Below are 17,678 nucleotides of genomic sequence, written 5' to 3'. Positions count from 1 at the left end.
GGATTGCAGCACGGAGGAGCAGAGTCATTTCTGATGTAAAATATCTCACTGACGCACAGTTCTTACTAAGTGAAGCGGTCAAGTCACAATCAGTGAGCATTGTTTGTTTCCTCGGCCCCTATCTTCTGCCCTGGCCTTCTCCTTCGGGTTACATTAAGTAGCGACGACGTTGAACAGTGGGCTTTCGGTGATCTCACAATGGGGCTTGGAGATAAGTTGAGTCAGTGTAAATTATAAGGAAACTTTTGCTGTGTCTCGCTCGGTTGCATTTGCAGTGAGTAAAATGCAGCCCGCAGCGTCGAGAGCTGCTAATGTTGGAAAAACAGTGAATTGCATAACTGAATGAGTGAAAGGGTAGGAAACGAGCAAAGAATTAGATTGAATGTGAGTGATTGCCAAACTAAATGTATGCCATTTAGTAGTGGGTCAAGTGTGGAGGAGAATGAAATGAGATTTGCGCTCTCTCGTGGCCGCGGCGAGCATAATTGTGTAAAGTGGAGATTTTGTAAGTGCAGTGGCTGCAGTGAGCAGCAGGGAGCAGTAAGCGTGAGTTGAATGTGACGGAGACAAAGTGGGGAATGTGGTAGTAAAATGCCGTGATGATAATGATGGGGAGAGTGTGTGTGCATGTGCGTGGGGGGCTGGTGAAGATTAAGATGTTGTAAAGTGTGAGGCTTTGTTGTGGCGATGATATTGGATGTGAGAGGGGAAATCATTGCGGGTCGCAAGATTAGTGTGGTGTGACTGAATGTGGGGAGAAAAGGCAGCGAGTTTGTTTGCAGTGTTGGCGATGGACACGTGTGGAGGTTTTTTGTTTGTTTGTTTGTTGTAAAGCAGAGAGTGGGAAAAGGATGCGTCTCACTGTATTGGCCAGGCTGCACTGCAGCCTCTATTCACAAGTGCGACCCGACTACCGAGCAGCACGGGGGCTTTGACCTGCTCCGTTTCCGACCTGGGCCGGTTCACCCCGCTTTATCCGACCTGGTGAGCCCAGGTTATCCTAGGACCACCATGTGGATACTGCTCTTAGTGCGGACACCCGATTGGCACAGAAGACGGCAGCCCAGAACTCCTGACCTCAAGCAATCTCTACAGCCTCAGCCTCCCAGCAGCGGGATCACAGGTGCGCGCCACCGCACCCGGCAGCTTTTGCTCTTGTTTCAGCTGCCTTCAGTTCAAAATGGCAGCAGCTGCTCGCCTGCACTGAGTTAATGCAGGTATGATGCTGTGCTTCCTTTACTCATCTGGTGTCATTGCATGCTCCGGTGACGACTAAGTAAGAACATCAAGACAATTTCAGTGATTGCACATTTCTGGGCAAGGACAGCATTCCGATTCTATTCGGCTATACTAGCCTTCAGCGCAAGTATCAGTGCCTTGCAAAATGTGACAGGCGGCGTGTCGGTTGGCTGTCGTTCAGATTCGCGTTTGCTGCGAGGATTGCAGCACGGAGGAGCAGAGTCATTTCTGATGTAAAATATCTCACTGACGCACAGTTCTTACTAAGTGAAGCGGTCAAGTCACAATCAGTGAGCATTGTTTGTTTCCTCGGCCCCTATCTTCTGCCCTGGCCTTCTCCTTCGGGTTACATTAAGTAGCGACGACGTTGAACAGTGGGCTTTCGGTGATCTCACAATGGGGCTTGGAGATAAGTTGAGTCAGTGTAAATTATAAGGAAACTTTTGCTGTGTCTCGCTCGGTTGCATTTGCAGTGAGTAAAATGCAGCCCGCAGCGTCGAGAGCTGCTAATGTTGGAAAAACAGTGAATTGCATAACTGAATGAGTGAAAGGGTAGGAAACGAGCAAAGAATTAGATTGAATGTGAGTGATTGCCAAACTAAATGTATGCCATTTAGTAGTGGGTCAAGTGTGGAGGAGAATGAAATTAGATTTGCGCTCTCTCGTGGCCGCGGCGAGCATAATTGTGTAAAGTGGAGATTTTGTAAGTGCAGTGGCTGCAGTGAGCAGCAGGGAGCAGTAAGCGTGAGTTGAATGTGACGGAGACAAAGTGGGGAATGTGGTAGTAAAATGCCGTGATGATAATGATGGGGAGAGTGTGTGTGCATGTGCGTGGGGGGCTGTTGAAGATTAAGATGTTGTAAAGTGTGAGGCTTTGTTGTGGCGATGATATTGGATGTGAGAGGGGAAATCATTGCGGGTCGCAAGATTAGTGTGGTGTGACTGAATGTGGGGAGAAAAGGCAGCGAGTTTGTTTGCAGTGTTGGCGATGGACACGTGTGGAGGTTTTTTGTTTGTTTGTTTGTAGTAAAGCAGAGAGTGGGAAAAGGATGCGTCTCACTGTATTGGCCAGGCTGCACTGCAGCCTCTATTCACAAGTGCGACCCGACTACCGAGCAGCACGGGGGCTTTGACCTGCTCCGTTTCCGACCTGGGCCGGTTCACCCCGCTTTATCCGACCTGGTGAGCCCAGGTTCTCCTAGGACCACCATGTGGATACTGCTCTTAGTGCGGACACCCGATCGGCACAGAAGACGGCAGCCCAGAACTCCTGACCTCAAGCAATTCTACAGCCTCAGCCGCGGAATCACAGGTGCGCGCCACCGCACCCGGCAGCTTTTGCTCTTGTTTCAGCTGCCTTCAGTTCAAAATGGCAGCAGCTGCTCGCCTGCACTGAGTTAATGCAGGTATGATGCTGTGCTTCCTTTACTCATCTGGTGTCATTGCATGCTCCGGTGACGACTAAGTAAGAACATCAAGACAATTTCAGTGATTGCACATTTCTGGGCAAGGACAGCATTCCGATTCTATTCGGCTATACTAGCCTTCAGCGCAAGTATCAGTGCCTTGCAAAATGTGACAGGCGGCGTGTCGGTTGGCTGTCGTTCAGATTCGCGTTTGCTGCGAGGATTGCAGCACGGAGGAGCAGAGTCATTTCTGATGTAAAATATCTCACTGACGCACAGTTCTTACTAAGTGAAGCGGTCAAGTCACAATCAGTGAGCATTGTTTGTTTCCTCGGCCCCTATCTTCTGCCCAGGCCTTCTCCTTCGGGTTACATTAAGTAGCGACGACGTTGAACAGTGGGCTTTCGGTGATCTCACAATGGGGCTTGGAGATAAGTTGAGTCAGTGTAAATTATAAGGAAACTTTTGCTGTGTCTCGCTCGGTTGCATTTGCAGTGAGTAAAATGCAGCCCGCAGCGTCGAGAGCTGCTAATGTTGGAAAAACAGTGAATTGCATAACTGAATGAGTGAAAGGGTAGGAAACGAGCAAAGAATTAGATTGAATGTGAGTGATTGCCAAACTAAATGTATGCCATTTAGTAGTGGGTCAAGTGTGGAGGAGAATGAAATGAGATTTGCGCTCTCTCGTGGCCGCGGCGAGCATAATTGTGTAAAGTGGAGATTTTGTAAGTGCAGTGGCTGCAGTGAGCAGCAGGGAGCAGTAAGCGTGAGTTGAATGTGACGGAGACAAAGTGGGGAATGTGGTAGTAAAATGCCGTGATGATAATGATGGGGAGAGTGTGTGTGCATGTGCGTGGGGGGCTGGTGAAGATTAAGATGTTGTAAAGTGTGAGGCTTTGTTGTGGCGATGATATTGGATGTGAGAGGGGAAATCATTGCGGGTCGCAAGATTAGTGTGGTGTGACTGAATGTGGGGAGAAAAGGCAGCGAGTTTGTTTGCAGTGTTGGCTGATGGACACGTGTGGAGGTTTTTTGTTTGTTTGTTTGTTGTAAAGCAGAGAGTGGGAAAAGGATGCGTCTCACTGTATTGGCCAGGCTGCACTGCAGCCTCTATTCACAAGTGCGACCCGACTACCGAGCAGCACGGGGGCTTTGACCTGCTCCGTTTCCGACCTGGGCCGGTTCACCCCGCTTTATCCGACCTGGTGAGCCCAGGTTATCCTAGGACCACCATGTGGATACTGCTCTTAGTGCGGACACCCGATCGGCACAGAAGACGGCAGCCCAGAACTCCTGACCTCAAGCAATCCTACAGCCTCAGCCTCCCAGCAGCGGGATCACAGGTGCGCGCCACCGCACCCGGCAGCTTTTGCTCTTGTTTCAGCTGCCTTCAGTTCAAAATGGCAGCAGCTGCTCGCCTGCACTGAGTTAATGCAGGTATGATGCTGTGCTTCCTTTACTCATCTGGTGTCATTGCATGCTCCGGTGACGACTAAGTAAGAACATCAAGACAATTTCAGTGATTGCACATTTCTGGGCAAGGACAGCATTCCGATTCTATTCGGCTATACTAGCCTTCAGCGCAAGTATCAGTGCCTTGCAAAATGTGACAGGCGGCGTGTCGGTTGGCTGTCGTTCAGATTCGCGTTTGCTGCGAGGATTGCAGCACGGAGGAGCAGAGTCATTTCTGATGTAAAATATCTCACTGACGCACAGTTCTTACTAAGTGAAGCGGTCAAGTCACAATCAGTGAGCATTGTTTGTTTCCTCGGCCCCTATCTTCTGCCCTGGCCTTCTCCTTCGGGTTACATTAAGTAGCGACGACGTTGAACAGTGGGCTTTCGGTGATCTCACAATGGGGCTTGGAGATAAGTTGAGTCAGTGTAAATTATAAGGAAACTTTTGCTGTGTCTCGCTCGGTTGCATTTGCAGTGAGTAAAATGCAGCCCGCAGCGTCGAGAGCTGCTAATGTTGGAAAAACAGTGAATTGCATAACTGAATGAGTGAAAGGGTAGGAAACGAGCAAAGAATTAGATTGAATGTGAGTGATTGCCAAACTAAATGTGAGTGATTGCCAAACTAAATGTATGCCATTTAGGAGTGGGTCAAGTGTGGAGGAGAATGAAATGAGATTTGCGCTCTCTCGTGGCCGCGGCGAGCATAATTGTGTAAAGTGGAGATTTTGTAAGTGCAGTGGCTGCAGTGAGCAGCAGGGAGCAGTAAGCGTGAGTTGAATGTGACGGAGACAAAGTGGGGAATGTGGTAGTAAAATGCCGTGATGATAATGATGGGGAGAGTGTGTGTGCATGTGCGTGGGGGGCTGGTGAAGATTAAGATGTTGTAAAGTGTGAGGCTTTGTTGTGGCGATGATATTGGATGTGAGAGGGGAAATCATTGCGGGTCGCAAGATTAGTGTGGTGTGACTGAATGTGGGGAGAAAAGGCAGCGAGTTTGTTTGCAGTGTTGGCGATGGACACGTGTGGAGGTTTTTTGTTTGTTTGTTTGTTGTAAAGCAGAGAGTGGGAAAAGGATGCGTCTCACTGTATTGGCCAGGCTGCACTGCAGCCTCTATTCACAAGGGCGACCCGACTACCGAGCAGCACGGGGGCTTTGACCTGTTCCGTTTCCGACCTGGGCCGGTTCACCGCGCTTTATCCGACCTGGTGAGCCCAGGTTATCCTAGGACTACCATGTGGATACTGCTCTTAGTGCGGACACCCGATCGGCACAGAAGACGGCAGCCCAGAACTCCTGACCTCAAGCAATCCTACAGCCTCAGCCTCCCAGCAGCGGGATCACAGGTGCGCGCCACCGCACCCGGCAGCTTTTGCTCTTGTTTCAGCTGCCTTCAGTTCAAAATGGCAGCAGCTGCTCGCCTGCACTGAGTTAATGCAGGTATGATGCTGTGCTTCCTTTACTCATCTGGTGTCATTGCATGCTCCGGTGACGACTAAGTAAGAACATCAAGACAATTTCAGTGATTGCACATTTCTGGGCAAGGACAGCATTCCGATTCTATTCGGCTATACTAGCCTTCAGCGCAAGTATCAGTGCCTTGCAAAATGTGACAGGCGGCGTGTCGGTTGGCTGTCGTTCAGATTCGCGTTTGCTGCGAGGATTGCAGCACGGAGGAGCAGAGTCATTTCTGATGTAAAATATCTCACTGACGCACAGTTCTTACTAAGTGAAGCGGTCAAGTCACAATCAGTGAGCATTGTTTGTTTCCTCGGCCCCTATCTTCTGCCCTGGCCTTCTCCTTCGGGTTACATTAAGTAGCGACGACGTTGAACAGTGGGCTTTCGGTGATCTCACAATGGGGCTTGGAGATAAGTTGAGTCAGTGCAAATTATAAGGAAACTTTTGCTGTGTCTCGCTCGGTTGCATTTGCAGTGAGTAAAATGCAGCCCGCAGCGTCGAGAGCTGCTAATGTTGGAAAAACAGTGAATTGCATAACTGAATGAGTGAAAGGGTAGGAAACGAGCAAAGAATTAGATTGAATGTGAGTGATTGCCAAACTAAATGTATGCCATTTAGTAGTGGGTCAAGTGTGGAGGAGAATGAAATTAGATTTGCGCTCTCTCGTGGCCGCGGCGAGCATAATTGTGTAAAGTGGAGATTTTGTAAGTGCAGTGGCTGCAGTGAGCAGCAGGGAGCAGTAAGCGTGAGTTGAATGTGACGGAGACAAAGTGGGGAATGTGGTAGTAAAATGCCGTGATGATAATGATGGGGAGAGTGTGTGTGCATGTGCGTGGGGGGCTGTTGAAGATTAAGATGTTGTAAAGTGTGAGGCTTTGTTGTGGCGATGATATTGGATGTGAGAGGGGAAATCATTGCGGGTCGCAAGATTAGTGTGGTGTGACTGAATGTGGGGAGAAAAGGCAGCGAGTTTGTTTGCAGTGTTGGCGATGGACACGTGTGGAGGTTTTTTGTTTGTTTGTTTGTTGTAAAGCAGAGAGTGGGAAAAGGATGCGTCTCACTGTATTGGCCAGGCTGCACTGCAGCCTCTATTCACAAGTGCGACCCGACTACCGAGCAGCACGGGGGCTTTGACCTGCTCCGTTTCCGACCTGGGCCAGTTCACCCCGCTTTATCCGACCTGGTGAGCCCAGGTTATCCTAGGACCACCATGTGGATACTGCTCTTAGTGCGGACACCCGATCGGCACAGAAGACGGCAGCCCAGAACTCCTGACCTCAAGCAATCTCTACAGCCTCAGCCTCCCAGCAGCGGGATCACAGGTGCGCGCCACCGCACCCGGCAGCTTTTGCTCTTGTTTCAGCTGCCTTCAGTTCAAAATGCTCGCCTGCACTGAGTTAATGCAGGTATGATGCTGTGCTTCCTTTACTCATCTGGTGTCATTGCATGCTCCGGTGACGACTAAGTAAGAACATCAAGACAATTTCAGTGATTGCACATTTCTGGGCAAGGACAGCATTCCGATTCTATTCGGCTATACTAGCCTTCAGCGCAAGTATCAGTGCCTTGCAAAATGTGACAGGCGGCGTGTCGGTTGGCTGTCGTTCAGATTCGCGTTTGCTGCGAGGATTGCAGCACGGAGGAGCAGAGTCATTTCTGATGTAAAATATCTCACTGACGCACAGTTCTTACTAAGTGAAGCGGTCAAGTCACAATCAGTGAGCATTGTTTGTTTCCTCGGCCCCTATCTTCTGCCCTGGCCTTCTCCTTCGGGTTACATTAAGTAGCGACGACGTTGAACAGTGGGCTTTCGGTGATCTCACAATGGGGCTTGGAGATAAGTTGAGTCAGTGTAAATTATAAGGAAACTTTTGCTGTGTCTCGCTCGGTTGCATTTGCAGTGAGTAAAATGCAGCCCGCAGCGTCGAGAGCGGCTAATGTTGGAAAAACAGTGAATTGCATAACTGAATGAGTGAAAGGGTAGGAAACGAGCAAAGAATTAGATTGAATGTGAGTGATTGCCAAACTAAATGTATGCCATTTAGTAGTGGGTCAAGTGTGGAGGAGAATGAAATGAGATTTGCGCTCTCTCGTGGCCGCGGCGAGCATAATTGTGTAAAGTGGAGATTTTGTAAGTGCAGTGGCTGCAGTGAGCAGCAGGGAGCAGTAAGCGTGAGTTGAATGTGACGGAGACAAAGTGGGGAATGTGGTAGTAAAATGCCGTGATGATAATGATGGGGAGAGTGTGTGTGCATGTGCGTGGGGGGCTGGTGAAGATTAAGATGTTGTAAAGTGTGAGGCTTTGTTGTGGCGATGATATTGGATGTGAGAGGGGAAATCATTGCGGGTCGCAAGATTAGTGTGGTGTGACTGAATGTGGGGAGAAAAGGCAGCGAGTTTGTTTGCAGTGTTGGCGATGGACACGTGTGGAGGTTTTTTGTTTGTTTGTTTGTTGTAAAGCAGAGAGTGGGAAAAGGATGCGTCTCACTGTATTGGCCAGGCTGCACTGCAGCCTCTATTCACAAGTGCGACCCGACTACCGAGCAGCACGGGGGCTTTGACCTGCTCCGTTTCCGACCTGGGCCGGTTCACCCCGCTTTATCCGACCTGGTGAGCCCAGGTTATCCTAGGACCACCATGTGGATACTGCTCTTAGTGCAGACACCCGATCGGCACAGAAGACGGCAGCCCAGAACTCGTGACCTCAAGCAATTCTACAGCCTCAGCCGCGGAATCACAGGTGCGCGCCACCGCACCCGGCAGCTTTTGCTCTTGTTTCAGCTGCCTTCAGTTCAAAATGGCAGCAGCTGCTCGCCTGCACTGAGTTAATGCAGGTATGATGCTGTGCTTCCTTTACTCATCTGGTGTCATTGCATGCTCCGGTGACGACTAAGTAAGAACATCAAGACAATTTCAGTGATTGCACATTTCTGGGCAAGGACAGCATTCCGATTCTATTCGGCTATACTAGCCTTCAGCGCAAGTATCAGTGCCTTGCAAAATGTGACAGGCGGCGTGTCGGTTGGCTGTCGTTCAGATTCGCGTTTGCTGCGAGGATTGCAGCACGGAGGAGCAGAGTCATTTCTGATGTAAAATATCTCACTGACGCACAGTTCTTACTAAGTGAAGCGGTCAAGTCACAATCAGTGAGCATTGTTTGTTTCCTCGGCCCCTATCTTCTGCCCAGGCCTTCTCCTTCGGGTTACATTAAGTAGCGACGACGTTGAACAGTGGGCTTTCGGTGATCTCACAATGGGGCTTGGAGATAAGTTGAGTCAGTGTAAATTATAAGGAAACTTTTGCTGTGTCTCGCTCGGTTGCATTTGCAGTGAGTAAAATGCAGCCCGCAGCGTCGAGAGCTGCTAATGTTGGAAAAACAGTGAATTGCATAACTGAATGAGTGAAAGGGTAGGAAACGAGCAAAGAATTAGATTGAATGTGAGTGATTGCCAAACTAAATGTATGCCATTTAGTAGTGGGTCAAGTGTGGAGGAGAATGAAATGAGATTTGCGCTCTCTCGTGGCCGCGGCGAGCATAATTGTGTAAAGTGGAGATTTTGTAAGTGCAGTGGCTGCAGTGAGCAGTAAGCGTGAGTTGAATGTGACGGAGGCAAAGTGGGGAATGTGGTAGTAAAATGCCGTGATGATAATGATGGGGAGAGTGTGTGTGCATGTGCGTGGGGGGCTGGTGAAGATTAAGATGTTGTAAAGTGTGAGGCTTTGTTGTGGCGATGATATTGGATGTGAGAGGGGAAATCATTGCGGGTCGCAAGATTAGTGTGGTGTGACTGAATGTGGGGAGAAAAGGCAGCGAGTTTGTTTGCAGTGTTGGCGATGGACACGTGTGGAGGTTTTTTGTTTGTTGTAAAGCAGAGAGTGGGAAAAGGATGCGTCTCACTGTATTGGCCAGTCTGCACTGCAGCCTCTATTCACAAGTGCGACCCGACTACCGAGCAGCACGGGGGCTTTGACCTGCTCCGTTTCCGACCTGGGCCGGTTCACCCCGCTTTATCCGACCTGGTGAGCCCAGGTTATTCTAGGACCACCATGTGGATACTGCTCTTAGTGCGGACACCCGATCGGCACAGAAGACGGCAGTCTGGAACTCCTGACCTCAAGCAATATCTACAGCCTCAGCCTCCCAGCAGCGGGATCACAGGTGCGCGCCACCGCACCCGGCAGCTTTTGCTCTTGTTTCAGCTGCCTTCAGTTCAAAATGGCAGCAGCTGCTCGCCTGCACTGAGTTAATGCAGGTATGATGCTGTGCTTCCTTTACTCATCTGGTGTCATTGCATGCTCCGGTGACGACTAAGTAAGAACATCAAGACAATTTCAGTGATTGCACATTTCTGGGCAAGGACAGCATTCCGATTCTATTCGGCTATACTAGCCTTCAGCGCAAGTATCAGTGCCTTGCAAAATGTGACAGGCGGCGTGTCGGTTGGCTGTCGTTCAGATTCGCGTTTGCTGCGAGGATTGCAGCACGGAGGAGCAGAGTCATTTCTGATGTAAAATATCTCACTGACGCACAGTTCTTACTAAGTGAAGCGGTCAAGTCACAATCAGTGAGCATTGTTTGTTTCCTCGGCCCCTATCTTCTGCCCTGGCCTTCTCCTTCGGGTTACATTAAGTAGCGACGACGTTGAACAGTGGGCTTTCGGTGATCTCACAATGGGGCTTGGAGATAAGTTGAGTCAGTGTAAATTATAAGGAAACTTTTGCTGTGTCTCGCTCGGTTGCATTTGCAGTGAGTAAAATGCAGCCCGCAGCGTCGAGAGCTGCTAATGTTGGAAAAACAGTGAATTGCATAACTGAATGAGTGAAAGGGTAGGAAACGAGCAAAGAATTAGATTGAATGTGAGTGATTGCCAAACTAAATGTATGCCATTTAGTAGTGGGTCAAGTGTGGAGGAGAATGAAATGAGATTTGCGCTCTCTCGTGGCCGCGGCGAGCATAATTGTGTAAAGTGGAGATTTTGTAAGTGCAGTGGCTGCAGTGAGCAGCAGGGAGCAGTAAGCGTGAGTTGAATGTGACGGAGACAAAGTGGGGAATGTGGTAGTAAAATGCCGTGATGATAATGATGGGGAGAGTGTGTGTGCATGTGCGTGGGGGGCTGGTGAAGATTAAGATGTTGTAAAGTGTGAGGCTTTGTTGTGGCGATGATATTGGATGTGAGAGGGGAAATCATTGCGGGTCGCAAGATTAGTGTGGTGTGACTGAATGTGGGGAGAAAAGGCAGCGAGTTTGTTTGCAGTGTTGGCGATGGACACGTGTGGACGTTTTTTGTTTGTTGTAAAGCAGAGAGTGGGAAAAGGATGCGTCTCACTGTATTGGCCAGGCTGCACTGCAGCCTCTATTCACAAGTGCGACCCGACTACCGAGCAGCACGGGGGCTTTGACCTGCTCCGTTTCCGACCTGGGCCGGTTCACCCCGCTTTATCCGACCTGGTGAGCCCAGGTTATCCTAGGACCACCATGTGGATACTGCTCTTAGTGCGGACACCCGATCGGCACAGAAGACGGCAGTCCAGAACTCCTGACCTCAAGCAATCCTACAGCCTCAGCCTCCCAGCAGCGGGATCACAGGTGCGCGCCACCGCACCCGGCAGCTTTTGCTCTTCTTTCAGCTGCCTTCAGTTCAAAATGGCAGCAGCTGCTCGCCTGCACTGAGTTAATGCAGGTATGATGCTGTGCTTCCTTTACTCATCTGGTGTCATTGCATGCTCCGGTGACGACTAAGTAAGAACATCAAGACAATTTCAGTGATTGCACATTTCTGGGCAAGGACAGCATTCCGATTCTATTCGGCTATACTAGCCTTCAGCGCAAGTATCAGTGCCTTGCAAAATGTGACAGGCGGCGTGTCGGTTGGCTGTCGTTCAGATTCGCGTTTGCTGCGAGGATTGCAGCACGGAGGAGCAGAGTCATTTCTGATGTAAAATATCTCACTGACGCACAGTTCTTACTAAGTGAAGCGGTCAAGTCACAATCAGTGAGCATTGTTTGTTTCCTCGGCCCCTATCTTCTGCCCTGGCCTTCTCCTTCGGGTTACATTAAGTAGCGACGACGTTGAACAGTGGGCTTTCGGTGATCTCACAATGGGGCTTGGAGATAAGCTGAGTCAGTGTAAATTATAAGGAAACTTTTGCTGTGTCTCGCTCGGTTGCATTTGCAGTGAGTAAAATGCAGCCCGCAGCGTCGAGAGCTGCTAATGTTGGAAGAACAGTGAATTGCATAACTGAATGAGTGAAAGGGTAGGAAACGAGCAAAGAATTAGATTGAATGTGAGTGATTGCCAAACTAAATGTATGCCATTTAGTAGTGGGTCAAGTGTGGAGGAGAATGAAATGAGATTTGCGCTCTCTCGTGGCCGCGGCGAGCATAATTGTGTAAAGTGGAGATTTTGTAAGTGCAGTGGCTGCAGTGAGCAGCAGGGAGCAGTAAGCGTGAGTTGAATGTGACGGAGGCAAAGTGGGGAATGTGGTAGTAAAATGCCGTGATGATAATGATGGGGAGAGTGTGTGTGCATGTGCGTGGGGGGCTGGTGAAGATTAAGATGTTGTAAAGTGTGAGGCTTTGTTGTGGCGATGATATTGGATGTGAGAGGGGAAATCATTGCGGGTCGCAAGATTAGTGTGGTGTGACTGAATGTGGGGAGAAAAGGCAGCGAGTTTGTTTGCAGTGTTGGCGATGGACACGTGTGGAGGTTTTTTGTTTGTTGTAAAGCAGAGAGTGGGAAAAGGATGCGTCTCACTGTATTGGCCAGGCTGCACTGCAGCCTCTATTCACAAGTGCGACCCGACTACCGAGCAGCACGGGGGCTTTGACCTGCTCCGTTTCCGACCTGGGCCGGTTCACCCCGCTTTATCCGACCTGGTGAGCCCAGGTTATCCTAGGACCACCATGTGGATACTGCTCTTAGTGCGGACACCCGATCGGCACAGAAGACGGCAGCCTAGAACTCCTGACCTCAAGCAATTCCACAGCCTCAGCCTCCCAGCAGCGGGATCACAGGTGCGCGCCACCGCACCCGGCAGCTTTTGCTCTTGTTTCAGCTGCCTTCAGTTCAAAATGGCAGCAGCTGCTCGCCTGCACTGAGTTAATGCAGGTATGATGCTGTGCTTCCTTTACTCATCTGGTGTCATTGCATGCTCCGGTGACGACTAAGTAAGAACATCAAGACAATTTCAGTGATTGCACATTTCTGGGCAAGGACAGCATTCCGATTCTATTCGGCTATACTAGCCTTCAGCGCAAGTATCAGTGCCTTGCAAAATGTGACAGGCGGCGTGTCGGTTGGCTGTCGTTCAGATTCGCGTTTGTTGCGAGGATTGCAGCACGGAGGAGCAGAGTCATTTCTGATGTAAAATATCTCACTGACGCACAGTTCTTACTAAGTGAAGCGGTCAAGTCACAATCAGTGAGCATTGTTTGTTTCCTCGGCCCCTATCTTCTGCCCTGGCCTTCTCCTTCGGGTTACATTAAGTAGCGACGACGTTGAACAGTGGGCTTTCGGTGATCTCACAATGGGGCTTGGAGATAAGTTGAGTCAGTGTAAATTATAAGGAAACTTTTGCTGTGTCTCGCTCGGTTGCATTTGCAGTGAGTAAAATGCAGCCCGCAGCGTCGAGAGCTGCCAATGTTGGAAAAACAGTGAATTGCATAACTGAATGAGTGAAAGGGTAGGAAACGAGCAAAGAATTAGATTGAATGTGAGTGATTGCCAAACTAAATGTATGCCATTTAGTAGTGGGTCAAGTGTGGATGAGAATGAAATGAGATTTGCGCTCTCTCGTGGCCGCGGCGAGCATAATTGTGTAAAGTGGAGATTTTGTAAGTGCAGTGGCTGCAGTGAGCAGCAGGGAGCAGTAAGCGTGAGTTGAATGTGACGGAGACAAAGTGGGGAATGTGGTAGTAAAATGCCGTGATGATAATGATGGGGAGAGTGTGTGTGCATGTGCGTGGGGGGCTGGTGAAGATTAAGATGTTGTAAAGTGTGAGGCTTTGTTGTGGCGATGATATTGGATGTGAGAGGGGAAATCATTGCGGGTCGCAAGATTAGTGTGGTGTGACTGAATGTGGGGAGAAAAGGCAGCGAGTTTGTTTGCAGTGTTGGCGATGGACACGTGTGGAGGTTTTTTGTTTGTTGTAAAGCAGAGAGTGGGAAAAGGATGCGTCTCACTGTATTGGCCAGGCTGCACTGCAGCCTCTATTCACAAGTGCGACCCGACTACCGAGCAGCACGGGGGCTTTGACCTGCTCCGTTTCCGACCTGGGCCGGTTCACCCCGCTTTATCCGACCTGGTGAGCCCAGGTTATCCTAGGACCACCATGTGGATACTGCTCTTAGTGCGGACACCCGATCGGCACAGAAGACGGCAGCCCAGAACTCCTGACCTCAAGCAATCACTACAGCCTCAGCCTCCCAGCAGCGGGATCACAGGTGCGCGCCACCGCACCCGGCAGCTTTTGCTCTTGTTTCAGCTGCCTTCAGTTCAAAATGGCAGCAGCTGCTCGCCTGCACTGAGTTAATGCAGGTATGATGCTGTGCTTCCTTTACTCATCTGGTGTCATTGCATGCTCCGGTGACGACTAAGTAAGAACATCAAGACAATTTCAGTGATTGCACATTTCTGGGCAAGGACAGCATTCCGATTCTATTCGGCTATACTAGCCTTCAGCGCAAGTATCAGTGCCTTGCAAAATGTGACAGGCGGCGTGTCGGTTGGCTGTCGTTCAGATTCGCGTTTGCTGCGAGGATTGCAGCACGGAGGAGCAGAGTCATTTCTGATGTAAAATATCTCACTGACGCACAGTTCTTACTAAGTGAAGCGGTCAAGTCACAATCAGTGAGCATTGTTTGTTTCCTCGGCCCCTATCTTCTGCCCTGGCCTTCTCCTTCGGGTTACATTAAGTAGCGACGACGTTGAACAGTGGGCTTTCGGTGATCTCACAATGGGGCTTGGAGATAAGTTGAGTCAGTGTAAATTATAAGGAAACTTTTGCTGCGTCTCGCTCGGTTGCATTTGCAGTGAGTAAAATGCAGCCCGCAGCGTCGAGAGCTGCTAATGTTGGAAAAACAGTGAATTGCATAACTGAATGAGTGAAAGGGTAGGAAACGAGCAAAGAATTAGATTGAATGTGAGTGATTGCCAAACTAAATGTATGCCATTTAGTAGTGGGTCAAGTGTGGAGGAGAATGAAATGAGATTTGCGCTCTCTCGTGGCCGCGGCGAGCATAATTGTGTAAAGTGGAGATTTTGTAAGTGCAGTGGCTGCAGTGAGCAGCAGGGAGCAGTAAGCGTGAGTTGAATGTGACGGAGACAAAGTGGGGAATGTGGTAGTAAAATGCCGTGATGATAATGATGGGGAGAGTGTGTGTGCATGTGCGTGGGGGGCTGGTGAAGATTAAGATGTTGTAAAGTGTGAGGCTTTGTTGTGGCGATGATATTGGATGTGAGAGGGGAAATCATTGCGGGTCGCAAGATTAGTGTGGTGTGACTGAATGTGGGGAGAAAAGGCAGCGAGTTTATTTGCAGTGTTGGCGATGGACACGTGTGGAGGTTTTTTGTTTGTTTGTTTGTTGTAAAGCAGAGAGTGGGAAAAGGATGCGTCTCACTGTATTGGCCAGGCTGCACTGCAGCCTCTATTCACAAGTGCGACCCGACTACCGAGCAGCACGGGGGCTTTGACCTGCTCCGTTTCCGACCTGGGCCGGTTCACCCCGCTTTATCCGACCTGGTGAGCCCAGGTTATCCTAGGACCACCATGTGGATACTGCTCTTAGTGCGGACACCCGATCGGCACAGAAGACGGCAGCCCAGCACTCCTGACCTCAAGCAATCCTACAGCCTCAGCCTCCCAGCAGCGGGATCACAGGTGCGCGCCACCGCACCCAGCAGCTTTTGCTCTTGTTTCAGCTGCCTTCAGTTCAAAATGACAGCAGCTGCTCGCCTGCACTGAGTTAATGCAGGTATGATGCTGTGCTTCCTTTACTCATCTGGTGTCATTGCATGCTCCGGTGACGACTAAGTAAGAACATCAAGACAATTTCAGTGATTGCACATTTCTGGGCAAGGACAGCATTCCGATTCTATTCGGCTATACTAGCCTTCAGCGCAAGTATCAGTGCCTTGCAAAATGTGACAGGCGGCGTGTCGGTTGGCTGTCGTTCAGATTCGCGTTTGCTGCGAGGATTGCAGCACGGAGGAGCAGAGTCATTTCTGATGTAAAATATCTCACTGACGCACAGTTCTTACTAAGTGAAGCGGTCAAGTCACAATCAGTGAGCATTGTTTGTTTCCTCGGCCCCTATCTTCTGCCCTGGCCTTCTCCTTCGGGTTACATTAAGTAGCGACGACGTTGAACAGTGGGCTTTCGGTGATCTCACAATGGGGCTTGGAGATACGTTGAGTCAGTGTAAATTATAAGGAAACTTTTGCTGTGTCTCGCTCGGTTGCATTTGCAGTGAGTAAAATGCAGCCCGCAGCGTCGAGAGCTGCTAATGTTGGAAAAACAGTGAATTGCATAACTGAATGAGTGAAAGGGTAGGAAACGAGCAAAGAATTAGATTGAATGTGAGTGATTGCCAAACTAAATGTATGCCATTTAGTAGTGGGTCAAGTGTGGAGGAGAATGAAATGAGATTTGCGCTCTCTCGTGGCCGCGGCGAGCATAATTGTGTAAAGTGGAGATTTTGTAAGTGCAGTGGCTGCAGTGAGCAGCAGGGAGCAGTAAGCGTGAGTTGAATGTGACGGAGACAAAGTGGGGAATGTGGTAGTAAAATGCCGTGATGATAATGATGGGGAGAGTGTGTGTGCATGTGCGGCTGGTGAAGATTAAGATGTTGTAAAGTGTGAGGCTTTGTTGTGGCGATGATATTGGATGTGAGAGGGGAAATCATTGCGGGTCGCAAGATTAGTGTGGTGTGACTGAATGTGGGGAGAAAAGGCAGCGAGTTTGTTTGCAGTGTTGGCGATGGACACGTGTGGAGGTTTTTTGTTTGTTTGTTTGTTGTAAAGCAGAGAGTGGGAAAAGGATGCGTCTCACTGTATTGGCCAGGCTGCACTGCAGCCTCTATTCACAAGTGCGACCCGACTACCGAGCAGCACGGGGGCTTTGACCTGCTCCGTTTCCGACCTGGGCCGGTTCACCCCGCTTTATCCGACCTGGTGAGCCCAGGTTATCCTAGGACCACCATGTGGATACTGCTCTTAGTGCGGACACCCGATCGGCACAGAAGACGGCAGCCCAGCACTCCTGACCTCAAGCAATCCTACAGCCTCAGCCTCCCAGCAGCGGGATCACAGGTGCGCGCCACCGCACCCAGCAGCTTTTGCTCTTGTTTCAGCTGCCTTCAGTTCAAAATGACAGCAGCTGCTCGCCTGCACTGAGTTAATGCAGGTATGATGCTGTGCTTCCTTTACTCATCTGGTGTCATTGCATGCTCCGGTGACGACTAAGTAAGAACATCAAGACAATTTCAGTGATTGCACATTTCTGGGCAAGGACAGCATTCCGATTCTATTCGGCTATACTAGCCTTCAGCGCAAGTATCAGTGCCTTGCAAAATGTGACAGGCGGCGTGTCGGTTGGCTGTCGTTCAGATTCGCGTTTGCTGCGAGGATTGCAGCACGGAGGAGCAGAGTCATTTCTGATGTAAAATATCTCACTGACGCACAGTTCTTACTAAGTGAAGCGGTCAAGTCACAATCAGTGAGCATTGTTTGTTTCCTCGGCCCCTATCTTCTGCCCTGGCCTTCTCCTTCGGGTTACATTAAGTAGCGACGACGTTGAACAGTGGGCTTTCGGTGATCTCACAATGGGGCTTGGAGATAAGTTGAGTCAGTGTAAATTATAAGGAAACTTTTGCTGTGTCTCGCTCGGTTGCATTTGCAGTGAGTAAAATGCAGCCCGCAGCGTCGAGAGCTGCTAATGTTGGAAAAACAGTGAATTGCATAACTGAATGAGTGAAAGGGTAGGAAACGAGCAAAGAATTAGATTGAATGTGAGTGATTGCCAAACTAAATGTATGCCATTTAGTAGTGGGTCAAGTGTGGAGGAGAATGAAATGAGATTTGCGCTCTCTCGTGGCCGCGGCGAGCATAATTGTGTAA

The 17,678-nt window shown here is 49.7% G+C and overlaps 12 non-coding genes across 12 annotated transcripts; all 12 read right to left on the bottom strand.

The window, feature by feature from the left end:
• Positions 1 to 845: 845 nt before the first annotated feature.
• Positions 846 to 1,144, bottom strand: LOC147106921 (signal recognition particle RNA). The gene has a single exon (XR_015081205.1).
• A 1,138-nt stretch (positions 1,145 to 2,282) lies between these two features.
• LOC147106920 (signal recognition particle RNA) lies at positions 2,283 to 2,572 on the bottom strand. Its single transcript, XR_015081227.1, has one exon.
• Positions 2,573 to 3,711: 1,139 nt separating this feature from the next.
• LOC147106919 (signal recognition particle RNA) lies at positions 3,712 to 4,009 on the bottom strand. The gene has a single exon (XR_015081132.1).
• Positions 4,010 to 5,169: 1,160 nt separating this feature from the next.
• LOC147106918 (signal recognition particle RNA) lies at positions 5,170 to 5,467 on the bottom strand. Its single transcript, XR_015081235.1, has one exon.
• Positions 5,468 to 6,605: 1,138 nt separating this feature from the next.
• LOC147106917 (signal recognition particle RNA) lies at positions 6,606 to 6,904 on the bottom strand. Its single transcript, XR_015081198.1, has one exon.
• Positions 6,905 to 8,032: 1,128 nt separating this feature from the next.
• On the bottom strand, positions 8,033 to 8,322 carry LOC147106916 (signal recognition particle RNA). The gene has a single exon (XR_015081240.1).
• A 1,120-nt stretch (positions 8,323 to 9,442) lies between these two features.
• LOC147106915 (signal recognition particle RNA) lies at positions 9,443 to 9,741 on the bottom strand. The gene has a single exon (XR_015081242.1).
• Positions 9,742 to 10,871: 1,130 nt separating this feature from the next.
• On the bottom strand, positions 10,872 to 11,169 carry LOC147106914 (signal recognition particle RNA). Its single transcript, XR_015081116.1, has one exon.
• Positions 11,170 to 12,299: 1,130 nt separating this feature from the next.
• Positions 12,300 to 12,597, bottom strand: LOC147106913 (signal recognition particle RNA). The gene has a single exon (XR_015081168.1).
• A 1,130-nt stretch (positions 12,598 to 13,727) lies between these two features.
• On the bottom strand, positions 13,728 to 14,026 carry LOC147106912 (signal recognition particle RNA). Its single transcript, XR_015081189.1, has one exon.
• A 1,138-nt stretch (positions 14,027 to 15,164) lies between these two features.
• Positions 15,165 to 15,462, bottom strand: LOC147106911 (signal recognition particle RNA). Its single transcript, XR_015081159.1, has one exon.
• A 1,132-nt stretch (positions 15,463 to 16,594) lies between these two features.
• LOC147106910 (signal recognition particle RNA) lies at positions 16,595 to 16,892 on the bottom strand. The gene has a single exon (XR_015081158.1).
• Positions 16,893 to 17,678: the final 786 nt, after the last annotated feature.

Source organism: Somniosus microcephalus, chromosome 15, assembly GCF_052327205.1.
Source record: "Somniosus microcephalus isolate GS21.2 chromosome 15, FLI_Smic_1.0, whole genome shotgun sequence".
NCBI classification, from domain to species: Eukaryota; Metazoa; Chordata; class Chondrichthyes; order Squaliformes; family Somniosidae; genus Somniosus; species Somniosus microcephalus.
Note: the sequence above shows the minus strand (reverse complement) of the source record. Positions and strands in the feature narration are given on the sequence as shown.